Source organism: Lactuca serriola, chromosome 4 (genome assembly GCF_051521515.1).
Source record: "Lactuca serriola cultivar US96UC23 chromosome 4, Lser_US96UC23_V15, whole genome shotgun sequence".
NCBI classification, from domain to species: Eukaryota; Viridiplantae; Streptophyta; class Magnoliopsida; order Asterales; family Asteraceae; genus Lactuca; species Lactuca serriola.
The window spans coordinates 250,198,281-250,213,208 of record NC_136411.1 but is presented as its reverse complement, the minus strand read 5'-3'; positions in this window follow the sequence as shown (position 1 = coordinate 250,213,208).

Genomic DNA, 14,928 nt, shown 5'->3' with positions numbered 1-14,928 from the left:
GTCTTCTGAGAACTCCGTCTTCGCCAAAAGAGATCGTCGGGTACCTGTCTAAAGCGAACCTGAGAATACAAGCGGTTTGAAAATCAGCATAAAGCTGGTGAGTTCATAAGCGGTTAGTTTTCTGAAAATGTATAAGTTCCTCTGTTTTCCTGAAAAGTGGTTATCCAAGAAAATCCCATATTTTCTTATGTAAAGTTAGTTTCCAAATCTAAAAAGTAAAGTAAACGATGCACAATGAAAACATGATTGTTCTTGTGAATTGTAAAGTTTAGTTATCTAACTTGTTACACTTTTCTGGTTACATACTACTGTTACTCAGGAAAATCCTGTATTTTCCTACATGTGTGTGTGAACTGTTATTGATTCTGTGTGTGCTAACTGTTACCAATTCCGATTATGTTCAATGTTATCCCTAGGAAAACCCCATGTTTTCTTGAATGTGTGTGTGTCAACTGATACAGATTATCCTCAAACGTACATTAGTTTTACTACGTACATAAAACTAATAAATAAGTGTAAAGCGTTAACAATCTTGATTGCGATTCCTTAACCATACTTCAGACTGGATATGACTCGAGTCGTGGCCAGTATCCTTTCTATGACTTTCATCACCCTTGAACCTTTCGGTTCGGCTGTAGCTAGCAGCCAGGTGCGGGATTGTCAGTCCCGTATAGATCTATACACTCAAGTCACGCTCTCTTACGCTCGAAGATTCTGGTTACAGGGGTAGTCCTCCACTCTCTCAAGCCAAGGAAGTGTTACATAGGACGTGTCTCCAATCTTTAAGATTTCCCTTTACTTCTCGTGCCTATGGGAAGTAGTATCTACAACTAACTAAGTTCTAATATGCCTGTCCTTTACACTCGAGCCTAGGTGTTTTATTAAGGACATTACACTCGAGCTTAGGTGTTATCTAATGATGACTGTCCTTTACACTCGATCCTAGGTGTTTTATTAAGGACATTACAATTGATTTGTGTGTTATGATGGTGTCTGTCTTTAACACTCGAACCTAAGTGTTTTCTATTACAGACATTACAAATGTTCTATCTACTATCCTCTACTCGTGTATCTCCGTGGAGTGTTACCGAGGACAAAACAACTTATTAAATTTCATGTTCAAAGTTTAAAGTTTATGTTTTTAACTATTGAAATGAGGAAAATCATTTGTGAAAATATAAAATACGACAATTTATAACGTTTTTCACAAATACTATGATAATGAAATCTGCAAGTTCAAACGATTATCAATGCTATGATTAACAGTGTTAACAACATAAATAGTATGAAACACAACACATATAAAATAGTTTTGAGTACAAGTATTACTTGTACTTTGCTTGTATTCCCCCCTCCCCCCTAAAAACAGTGAAAAACATTGAAAAAGGGTAGGGGTATGAACTCACTGGACGTGGAAATGTGTCGATTTCGGATGCTAAACGTCGAATCGAGGCCTGATAACACGCGAGGTTCCTATGTAACATGAAATGGCATACAAATATACCTAATTAGATTCATAAATTCTAATTAGATATGAAGTTACACTCCAACGAACGAAAACACCTCAAAACGGGTGTTTGGAGTGACCCAGGTGACATCTACGGACGGGAATTGAAGCGAGGGACTTGGGATTTGAGTTTACTCCCCAAGAGTAAACTTCTTAATGAATTTTGCGGCCATATACCCCTATATACATGAGTTCACGGCCGTGAACTCATGTTTGGGTGGTTTTGAGTGCTAAAATGGCTTAAATGGACAAGGGAATGTAGGAATGGATTTTTCTAATGCCGTGGATTTAATTGAATCAACATATACATCACATTTGAGAGTTCACGGCTGTAAACTTGGAGTTTACGGCCGTAAACTCTCCCATACTCAAACCATATTTAATTTGTGATGCTAAAGGGGTCAATAACACTTGAAGTGTTCTAAGTCCATTACCAAATTTCTAAAAGTCATATCTAGGTCTAGTTTGAGTCATGGAGGGGTTTAAGGGCTTAAAACCCCTTTACATATGGGTTTACGGCCTAAGCACCTTCCAGGGCCGTAAACTCATATACAAGCCTCTAAATCATGATTTAATCTCGAATTTGAAGGTCCAATATGATGCAAAATGAGTATAGGAAGGTACCTTGAAGATTTGAGACCTTAAACTCTAGATTTGGACCTTTAAATCTAGTTTGAGGAGAGAGGTTGGAGTGATAGTTGTAGAATGGAGCAAAAGCTTCAAAATGAAGACTTGGATCACTTTAAATAGTGTCCAAGTTCGGGACACGGTAGAATTTTACCCGATACCGGCGTTAGATGGGGCTTTTGGTCGCACCAGGCCAATTTGCCGTAACCCGGTATGGTCGATTCTAGAAATGTTCCGATCATTAATACGAGGCGATAAAATGAGTTCTAAGGGTATTAAGACACTCATTAAGTCATAAAATAAAATCCACATTAATGACTTAATAAAATTTCGGAATCGGAAACGAAATCGGAAACGGCGATTGGATGATCAGAACGAGTCGTGAGAAGGGTTACATTTAGGGATATGAATTTCGGTTTGTTACAATATTGTTGTGTGTGATTCGATGAGTAAATATTACAATCATATGAGTCGACGTTTATCCGTTCATTTTACCCAAAGTAAGATAAAAGCAATATTTGTGGGCCCCTCGATGATTTAGTAATAACACCCTAAGCGCTTGGCCAAGCCTGGACTAAGTTAATGTGTTTAATTGTAGTCTGTTTTCAATCATCATAAATCAGAAGTCGGAAACAACACATGGACAGAGAGAATGAATATAATCCATGTCTATGTCCATACGATATCTTGAAGAATGAAGGAGTATATGATCCCTTATCTAAAGGATGAATTACTGATAAGATTAGAGTTCAACAACAGCTTTTGAGAGCTACGATTGCTAATCGAGTTACGAAGTTGCATTGGCAGTTAGAGTTATTAGACTTATCCAAGTGGGAGACTGTTTGACTGGGTGTCTAAGCCCATAACTATAATTTGTATGTACTTGACCCGATAATAGCATGGTCCTTTTGGGTTGCCTTCACCGGAGCAATTTAATAGGATGGATATTTGAGAAAGAGGTTATTTGTGATTTATTAATATATTATAAGAATAATATATTGAGAAATCATATTATTTAATTGGTATTGGTCAAGAATTAATTTGGAATTAATTTAGTGATCTAAGAGACTAATTAAATTAACGGGGACTGATTAAGTAAATCATTAATACATAATTTGGGCTAATGATCCATGTTGGTTAGGATGGACTAATTTTATGTGGGAGTGCATGAAGAGTTAGTCCAAAGGGCTTATCATATGGATTATTTTACTAAAGACCCATGGAAGTGAGTTAGAGTTTACAAGTGAAACCCTAGGAATTGGATAGTATAAATGTAACCCCTAGCATCACCAAAAAGGCCCTTAAGAGTTCCATGAAGAACCCTATCCATTCTTGTGTGCCTCCTAGCCTCTCTCATTATCCTCTATTTGCTTATGGTATTTGTGAGACATTAGAGGCATCACATTTGACATGCTAAGCTCTTGAAAGGCCAAGTTCTACAAGCTACAACAAAGAGGTAATCATTTAACTCAGTTTTATGTTTCAAATATCAATGTTCTATGCTAGTTAGGCTTCATGCTTTAGAAAATGAAAATTGCATGTATAACTAGAGAAAACTTAGATACAATGCATTAGGGTTGCATGTGCACCATAAGGAGGTTATAGTGCTCAAAACCCATCACTACTTTCTTTCAACCATCACTACCAAATTATCCACCTCTAATTCCACCTTATCCACCCTCATATCCACCACCATCATATCCTTTACCTCCACCCCAACCACCAACAACTGATTCTTCTATATGTGTCCTTCCATTTAGTCGTAGTATTTGAAAATCTCAGTTTTTGGAACTTAGTATTTCTGTTGATGCCAAAAGCGAGAGAAGCTATCTAAGATGGAGTCTTTATCCAAAGAGGAAGATGTTGTTGGTAACACCTCTAAATCTACTAAATATGTGTACACAAATGTAATAAAGTACATTTCTAGTAAGGAAATTGACAACGAGGAAGGTTTGTTATACTTATTGTTTCTATGAGACTTCTTTCATGCTGAACAAATCTCTACCATCATGCAAATACTAGTCAGGATGAAGGGGAATCACAAGTTGAGGGGGGACAACTGACTCAAGGGGATTCCCAACATGAGGAGGAGCATCACCCTAATGGCACTTCTTATGAATATTTTGAGGTTCAACAACCTATCTCACATACTTCAAGAAAAATCGCCGCTACATCCTTTCCTCCATCTGAAGCAACCAAGCATGTCAAAATGGTATCCTCTATTAAGGAAAGGTTTCTTAAGTTGAAAATGAATGAAGAAAAAGTTAGAAAGCTGACTGATAAGCATAATGTCACACCCCAAAATCAGAATGTTGGAATCGTTCCGGGGTGGAGGACGTCATGTTTAGCATCACAACCAGTGTATAATAGCAACCATAGCAACACAACCAACACAACGGATATATATATATATATATATATATATATATATATATATATATATATGTATGTATATATATATATATATATATATATATATATATGAAAATTTTTTACATCCGTTTGAAACTTATTTGTAATACATCAAAAGTATGTAAAATATAAACATAAGACTCTTATTGCTCCAGCTTCCCAAAAATCCAGAAGGTACCTTTCTACTGATTTCCTAAGAATACAAGCAGTTTGAAAGAGTATCAGCATAAAGCTGGTGGGTTCATAGGCGATATTTTGTAATGAAAACTTATTGACGAGTTTGTAAAAAAAAATTGTATGTTCCAAGGAAATTCAATATTTTCTTTAGTAAGAGCAAAATGTTACCATCTTTGGGTGAAACCATGAGTGTTCGTTACTGAAAACTGTTGTGGTATGTGAAAATACATCTTTTGTGACTATCTATTGCTAATTATAATATGTAGGTATTCTATATGAGAATCATTGTATAAACGGTTCTGTTTGAAAACCTTGGCTATCACCAGTATACGTAGTATGTTTTATTACTTACAATAAAACCATGTGGTGAAATCCCTGAAATCCTCCTGTTTTTGTGTGTAGTAATTTTATTTAGTGAAAATATAACTATTGAAGAGTGACAACTGGTAAACCAAAAGTAGTTTATACATATTGTGAGTCGTATAACCATACTTGTTATGACTAGCGACCTTTACAATGTTCCTAATGCGTTGGTTAAATGACATTTGTCACCCTAGGCATGCCTGCCTAACTGTAGCTAGCAATTCGGGTGTGGGATTGTCAGTCCCAAATAGATCTATTAACAAATCTCACGCTCTCCCTCCAGGAGACTCTGGTTATACTACGTTAGGATTTAGCCCTGTACACCTAAGGGTACAATTTTGAAGTAGTGCCTCACCATGTTGTACAATCTAGTTTACATGTAATGTTGTAGCGTTATACCGCAGTGAAATCCGTATGTATATGGTATGTAGTGACAGTTATGCTTAAATAGTTATGAAATGCCATGTTCAATGTAGTGTTGTATATCAGAAATTAAATCTGTCATAGTTTATATGTTTAGTAGTGAAAGTCTCTATACTTGTTACGTTTCGAAAATCCCAAACTATACATTTTATAGTTTGTGAGTATGAATGTGTATGAACTTGTATGAATTCCCAAACTATACCTATTATAGTTTGTATGTGTAGCGTATTTGATGTGAAAATCGAACTCGAGAAACTATGCAATTTTGGTTATATGTTGTAAAATGTCCCTTATGCTCGACATAGTAAAAAAAAGGGGTAAAATAAGAGAATTGCATGAGTTTAAAAGGGTTTAAAGCTCTTTTTATTAGTTCACAAAAGCATTTATGTTTGGCTTGTATCCCCCCCCCCCCCACCCCTCAAAAAACGTTTTAAAAACTAGTAAAAGCGTAAGGGTATGAACTCACATGATAGATACGAAATATTTTCTATGTGTTCTGAATCCAAGTTAGAACAACTATGGGATTAAGGACACCAGAAAACTCCGTAGCACCACTACCCTTGAAAGTTTTGAATGAGGGATGTATCGCCTTGTCTCCCAAAGATTCTCCAGTGGCTTTCTCTTTACACTTATTATAATTCTTTTTATGTTCCTCGAAAATCTGCCAAATAACACCAGTGAGTTTATCCATAAGTCGCTCCTCATGAGGGGATACTGAAGTGTCTCCTTCATCAAGACGAGGATCTCCACCCACCTCTAGCGTATGACTACTCACTTGTTCAACCATTGCTCTGAAATTTGGAGTAATATAGTATTTTAGAATACTAGGATTTATTATTACCTACTACTTTACTTAAGTCCTATGGTTTGTATCCATATACTTACAACGAATCCGTTCATATATTGAACTTCCAATAGTTTAAGTCTAAATACCAATCCGTGGAATTTAGTTCACTTAAACTACTGCTCTGATACCACGATTGAAAGACCGTAACTTTCATACTATGAAACATAATTACTCCAGAACATGCTACATGCATGTTCATAAAAGCAATATTTTACATTGATAGTTGATTACAAAATCCTGGATACAAACCGACTAAGTTTTAATTATATTACATAACTACCCATGATATTAAAGTTTAATACAAACGTAAACCTAAGCACAAAAGTAATAGCGTAAACTATTTTAAATCTTCCGACGGTATATAACTATACTGGTTTCTTATCTCCTATAATTCTTAAACATTGAGAGGGGTAATTGGTGACGCTTAGTGAGTTCAATAATAGATACCGTATAATGTTATGCCATATATATATTTCAATATAGCAGAAGCAAAGAGGAACAAGGAACAACAAAAGCATATGTTAATCATGCATAAAGCTTTTCATATCAATCAATGATTTGATTCAATGATATACAATCAATGACACATAACAATTTCAATACTTGTTATACATCAAGAACACTTCGGCCCAGATGGCACAGAAGACATACAATTTTGGATTATCATTTTTTTCTAGAATATACAGGCTTTCAGCCCTACATAGCCATATGCCAATACCAGAAGTTATACGAGTCATGCTCTACATGGCCAAAGCCATAAAGCCAATACCATAAGTAATACGAAACATGCTCTACATGGACAAGGCCAAAAATCCGATACCAGAATAATACGGGACATGCTCTACATGGCCAAAGGCTCAAAGAGAATACCAGAGGTGATACGAGACATGCTCTACATGATCACTGATATAAAAATCAAGATAACACAGGATAAGCACATAGCACATATAACACATAACATACAATTGTTCCTATACATTGAACTCGCCTTGAAATAACTGGGGGTTAAAATATTAATTTGGACAACATTTCGGCTCTAAATATGACTTTCTATGACGAAACCGGGGATTTTAATTGAAAACCGGGCCTTACTCGGGCAAAGTTTCGACTATAAAATATGATTTTCTAGAGGACTTTGGGGCGTCAGGACTTGCTTCGGGTGTCAGGATTGATACTGGGACTTCAGGGGTTGATAGGGTAAATTTAGGGGAAGTAGAGGGAGTAAATGTGTGAAATCTGTTACATAAACCCGGATAGCTTGATTTCTATTTATAGGCTGGAAAATCGACTCTCACGTCATGAACCATGTATGTTCACGTCGTGACTTTGATCCTTGTCATCCCCTAGGCCTGGCGTGTGTCTTCTAAGCGCGAAACGCGTTATTCAATGAGTTCACGTCGTGAACACTGTATCCACGTCGTGAATGCAGTCAAATTCTCGAAGTTTGTGCTCCGAACTTCAAAAATCCATATCTTTCGCATACGAGCTCCATTTTTGACATTCTTTATATGCACGCGTAGGTGAGATTATGCTCTACAACTTTTATTCAGACTCCGTCGGCTATTTTTGAATTTCTGTTTAATATTATATTATATTATATTTTTAACAGTCCGGAACAGGAAAAGTCCGTTAAAATTTCATAACTTCTTCATTCAACGTCTATTTGCGTCTGTCTTTTTACCGTTGTACTAATATTAATGAGACCTTCGATTCTCATTTAGGTTGTGTCAGCTAAAAATCAGTCGATCTTTATTTCGAGTTTTTAGCTGTCTACTGGTATACCGAAACTTAGAAAAATCATAACTTCCTCATACAAAGTCAGATTTAGACGTTCTTTTTATGAAAGTTCTTGATTTAACGAATACTACGACTTTCATTTAGATTACTAAGGCTAAAAAGTAGTTTATCGGAAACGCACTCTTTACGCTATACGACGTCGTGTCGGTTCTGTCGTGAAACTTTGATTGGTCATAACTTCTTCGTTATAACTCGGATTTCGATGAGGTTTTCGCCTAAATGTTTCTAACATGATTCTCTACAACTTTCAACAATAAATTTTTACATATTTCAAATTTTATATTTTCGTTTAATTTCAATATTATATTGGAATCTCATAAGACTTCCAATATTACATAATATTTCATAATATTATTTAATTTTAACATTTACAAAACACGATTTCAAAACGTGTATGTTACAAATACCTCCTCCTTTTTAGGATTTCGTCCCCGAAATCACAACGATTTTAGCAAATGAGGGTATTTCGCTCTTATCTCATTCTTATTTTATTATCCAGTTTCACCTTGGATAACGGGACCGTTTCATCATATATGCTTTAACATTTACGCAGATAACTCACATGAAACACATCATGAATACCTGCCAAATCTCCAAGAAATTGCAAGCGGCATGCTTGCTTACCAATTCTCTGGATGATTTTGAAAGGTCCAACAAATCTAGGACTCAAATTTCCATTCTTCCCAAATCGCATAATTCCTTTCCATTGGGATACCTTCAGCATTACGAAATCTCCCAAATGGGATTCTATGGGTCATATCCTCTTTTCTACACAAGACTTCTGTCGATCCTGGGCCGCTTTAGTTCTTTCTCGTACAATTTGAATCTTGTCAGTGTTGCCTAGAATCATTTTAGTGCTACGAAAGACTTTCTGTCCTACATCATGCCAACATAATGGGGTATGACATTCACACCCATACAATGCTTCATATACCTTCAGTATATTTTCTACTATTTGGATTGTTCTCTTTTTCTGACCTTCTGTCTGGGGATGATAACTTGTGCTAAGAGCAACTCGAGATCCCAAATTCACGTTACATACTCGCCTAAAATTGAGAAGTGATGCGAGTATCACGATCGGAAGTAATCTTCAGTGGTACACATTATTTATAGTTTTCTTCTCGTCTTTTGAGATATTAATTGTATAGGCCAGATAAATAGAACACCCTTTCGATATAAATTTACAAGTTTTTAAGAAAGAGATTATTTTTAAAATTTTAAGTTTTCTTTTACCGTAGACATAAATAGGATCCTTCCTTTCGATAAGGATGCGTACCATCTTTTCGTAACATTAGAGTTCTATGTGGTTCTTTAACAACCAATCCTTGCTGAGAGTAATATCAAAGTTGGGCAAGAAGATAGGAATCAGGTTAGTAAGAAAACTATAACCTTCAGTTTCTATGAAAAAACCTCTATGGACTTTACCAGCAAGTAGTGATACACTTCCTATGGTATCTATGTGAAATGGTTGCGCGAGTGCATAGCAAGCAAATTGAAAAGAATGCACAGATTCATGAGACACAAAAGAATCTGAGGCACCAGAATCAAATAAGATGTGAGCAGGTCTAGAATTGAAAAGAAATGTACCCGTCAGGCATTCGGGTCCTCGCGTGCCTCCTCTGTGGTAATCTGGAATGCACGACCCTTATCTTTTGGCACCTCCTCCTTTGTAGTTGGAGTATCTTTTGGTTGTTGAACGGAAGCTTGACTTCCCACCATTTGACTAGTAAGAGTAGGACACAAATTCTTCTTGTGGCCAGTAACACCACAAGCAAAGCAAGTAACACTCTTCATTGGACAAACGGGCTTTATGTGACCCACTTCTCCACATCCATAACAAATCACCGCTTTTTCTGTTCTGCATTGGCACTGGTGGTTCTTTCCACAAACGCGACATGATGACTATTAAAGAGAAAAAGTTTATGATCTACCATGACCATCAAAAGCGCTCTGAGACTGCAATTGTTGGCTAGGTTCAGATCGAACGGATTAAGCTGGTGGAATAAAGGAAACAGGAACAATTCGATCAGTACGTGGATGCTTAGAAGCAGAAAGAGTGGCACCACATATCTCTAAGTTGTGCTCGCATCTTCGAGCATACTCAACGGCTTTATCAAATGATAGAACATCCCGATTGGCTACAAAATCGTGGATTTCATGCCGTAGTCCCTCCATGAATAACTGAATTTTCTCCTCTTAAGTTGGAATATACTTTGCAGCAAACCGTGTTTTTTGATTGAATTGAGTTACATACTCATTCACGGTCATTCCTTCTTGCTTAAGCTCAAGAAACTCTTTCTCCAATCTCTTCCTCATGTCTAGAGGACAATACTTCCCTAGAAAATGAGTTTTGAACATCTACCAGGATAAATTATCCAAGTAAATACTCGTTGAGAGCTTCATATGTTGCTTCCCACCTGAACAAGGCTTCTCTGATGAGCATTGCAAAAGCATAATTAGGCTTGTCTTCATTATCCACATGAGAGATACGAAATATTTTCTCCGTGTTCTGAATCCAAGTTAGAACAACTATGGGATTAAGGACACCATAAAACTATGTAGCACCACTACTCTTGAAAGTTTTGAATGAGGGATGTCTCGCCTTGTCTCCCGAAGATTCTCCAGTTTCTTCCTCTTTACCCTTATTATTATTCTTTTTATGTTCCTCTTTACCCTTATTATTATTATTCTTTTTATGTTCCTATATATTCAACTCACCTTGAAATAAACGGAGGTTAAATTATTAATTTGGACAACACTTTGGCTCTGAATATGACTTTCTGTGAAGAAACCAGGGATTTTAATTGAAAACCGGGCCTTACTCGGGCAAAGTTTCAACTATAAAATATGATTTTTTTCGAGGACTTCGTGGCGTCAGGACATGCTTCGGGTGTCGGGATTGATACTATGACATCAAGGGCTGATAGGGTAAATTTAGAGGAAGTAGAGGGAGTAAATGTGTGAAATTTGTAACATAAACCCGGATAGCTAGATTTCTATTTATAGGGTGGAAAATGGACTCTCACGTCGTTAACCATCTATGTTCATGTCGTGAATTTGATCCTGGTCATCCCCTAAGCTTGTCGTGTTTCTTCTAGGCTCGAAATGCATTGTTCATTGAGTTCACGTCGTGAACACTATGTTCACGTCGTGAATGCAGTCAAATTCTCGAAGTTTGTGCTCCGAACTTCAAAAATCCATATCTTTTGCATACGATCTCCATTTTTGATGTTCTTTATATCCACGCGTAGGTGAGATTATGTTCTACAACTTTCGTTCAGACTCCGTCGGCTAATTCTGAATTTATTTTTAATATTATATTATATTATGTTTTTAACGGTCCGGGACAGGGAAAGTCCGTTAAAATTTCATAACTTCTTCATTCGACGTCTGTTTTCGTCTGTATTTTTACCATTGTACTAATATTAACGAGACCTTCGATTCTCGTTTAGGTTGTGTCGGATAAAAATGAATCGATCTTTATTTCGAGTTTTTAGCTGTCTACTGCTATACCGAAACCTAGAAAAATCATAACATCCTCATACGAAGTCAGATTTAGACGTTCTTTTTATGAAAGTTCTCGATTTAACGAATACTACGAATTTGATTTAGATTACGAAGGCTAAAAAGTAGTTTATCGAAAACTCACTTTTTACGCTATACGGCGTCGTGGCGGTTTTGTCGCGAAACTTCGATTGGTCATAATTTCTTCGTTGTAACTCGGATTTCGATGAGGTTTTCGCCTAAATGTTTCTAACAGGATTCTCTAAAACTTTTAATAATAAAATTTTACTTATTTCAAATTTATATTTTTTTCATTAAATTTCAATATAAGATTGGAATCTCATAAAACTTTCAATATTTTTCGAGTAATTCTAAACAGAGTTTTACTTCAATTCTAGTAAAAACTATCTTGTTAGAACTTAATACTCAATATTACGTAATATTTCATAATATTATTTACTTATAACATTTACAAAACACGATTTCAAAACGTGTATGTTGCAAATACCTCCTCCTTTTGAGGATTTCATCCTCGAAATCACAACGATTTTAAAAAATGAGGATATTTCGCTGTTATCTCATTCTTATTTTATTATCCAGTTTCACCTCGGATAACGGGACCGTTTCATCATATATGTTTTAACATTTACGCAGATAACTCACATGAAACACATCATGAATACCTGCCAAATCTCCAAACAATTGCAAGCGGCATGCTTGCTTTCCAATTCTCTGGATGATTTTGAAAGGTCCAACAAATCTAGGACTCAAATTTCCTTTCTTCCCAAATCGCATAATGCCTTTCCATGGGGATACCTTCAGCATTACGAAATCTCCCAACTGGGATTCTATGGGTCATATCCTCTTTTCTGCACAACACTTCTGTCGATCCTGGGCCGCTTTAGTTCTTTCTCGTACAATTTGAATCTTGTCAGTGTTGCCTTGAATCATTTTAGTGCTACGAAGGACTCTCTGTCCTACATCATGCCAACATAATGGGGTATGACATTCACACCCATACAATGCTTCATATACCTTCAGTATATTTTCTACTATTTGGATTGTTCTCTTTTTCTGACCATCTGTCTGGGGATGATAAGTTGTGCTAAGAGCAACTCGAGATCCCAAATTCACGTTACATACTCGCCTAAAATTGAGAAGTGATGCGAGTATCATGATCGGAGGTAATCTTCAGTGGTACACATTATTTACAGTTTTGTTCTCCTATTTTGAGATATTAACTGTATAGGCCAGCTAAATAGAACACCCTTTCGATATAAATTTATAGGTTTTTAAGAAGGAGATTATTTTAAATATTTTAAGTTTTCTTTTACCGTAGACATAAATAGGATCCTTCCCTTCTATAGGGATGCGTACCATCTTTTCGTAACATTAGAGTTCTATGTGGTTCTTTAACAACCAATCCTTGCCGATAATAATATCAAAGTTGGGCAAGAAGATAGGATTCAGGTTAGTAAGAAAACTATAACCTTCAGTTTCTATGAAAAAATCTCTATGGACTTTACCAGCAAGTAATGATACACTTCCTATGGTATCTACGTGAAATGCTTAGTGCTTAGCAAGCAAATTAAAAAGAATGTGCAAATTCATGAGACACAAAAGAATCTGAGGCATCATAATCAAATAAGATGTGAGCAGGTCTAGAATTGACAAGAAATGTAGTTGTCACGCATTCAGGTCCTCGCGTACTTCCTGTGTGGTAATCTGGAATGCATGACTCTTAGCTTTTGACACCTCCTCCTTTTTAGTTGGAGTATCTTTTGGTTGTTGAACGGAAGCTTGACTTCCCACCATTTGACTAGTAAGAGTAGGACAAAAATGCTTCTTGTGGCCAGTGACACCACAAGCAAAGCAAGTAACACTCTTCATTGGACAAACGGGCTTTATGTGACCCACTTCTCCACATCCATAACAAATCACCGCTTTTTCTGTTCTGCATTGTCCCTGGTGGTTCTTTCCACAAACGCGACATGGTCGCGATTTAAAAGACAAAATTGTGAAAGGAATGAAGGAAAAGGGGTCTACCCTTTATATAAGGGTGAGTGTACTGCCAAGAGGTGGGTGTGCGGCCGTCCACACATTTGTACAGCCGTACACTCCTCCTAAGAGTATGTATGGCCCGGTTTTGTTACTATACGACTTGCTAACTCATTCCTAACCTCAACCTTGATTATACTCATGCTTAGAACGCTTCAATGAACCCTTAAACAGTACAAGAACTTAACAGAACAAGCTTAACATTGATTGAATTGACAAAATATACAAGATAGAAGTTTCGGGTTGTCACACATAACCTAGCCATGACTAACATGACAACTAATCTACATGATTACCAGGGTGTATAACAGTTGGTTTCAGCTGATGGATCATTGAATCAACAGAAAGAAGTATTGGTCCAATTTAATGCACTGCTTGCAAAAAAGAAAAAGTTGGAGGAGGTAAACAGAAAGATCAATGTTTTAGAATATGTTGACATGTGTTTAAAAGGATATTCTCCAAGGATCCAATAGTGAGAGTGAGGTGCACCCCGCCAAAAGTCAACAAATCTTAACAGTGCAACTCATTAAAAAATATGAAAAGGGTGAATACCATGAGAAAGCATTTGTTCCTGATCTAGTCAAGTATGGATAATGTCAATGGCCAGAGATAACTTACATTATCAAGGGGCATCAGGGTATCCATGCTCAGGAGTTACTAGTAACATCCAATATGATGATGAATAAGGTTAATAATCTCAATCTTGCTTCTACAAGTGCCTCAACTTCAACATCTTATTCCAAACCACCTGCCACTTCTTCGTCATGGTATAGAATAAGAAGGACCAAGTATGTAAGTTATCTACTGCCATTTGGTTCATTTTTTATCAACAACTTGTTGCTAGTGGGAGCTATACTTGACGAACATCTACTTATTAGATCCCCAATCCATGCAATGTTTTATAGGGATGCAAATGGTATTATGTGCTTCATGCGATCTAGTGCCATTCACAATGCTCTAACTGATCACTTTTTCTATTTATGGTTGGTTTGGATGTCTCAAGAGATTGTTGTTTGTTTTCACTGGCTGTTATCTTTTGAGCTTAGTAAGATAAGGAGGGAACTACTAACATACGTCTACAAATGAATCAAACATGAGATTAACATTGAAGTATATAAAGTTCTGACTCACAACTTTGAGTAGTTGTCCTTGAAGGTTTTGACATCTTCAGACTGGCGGAGATTTTAAGGTCGAGCTTTATAATCTGATGAGT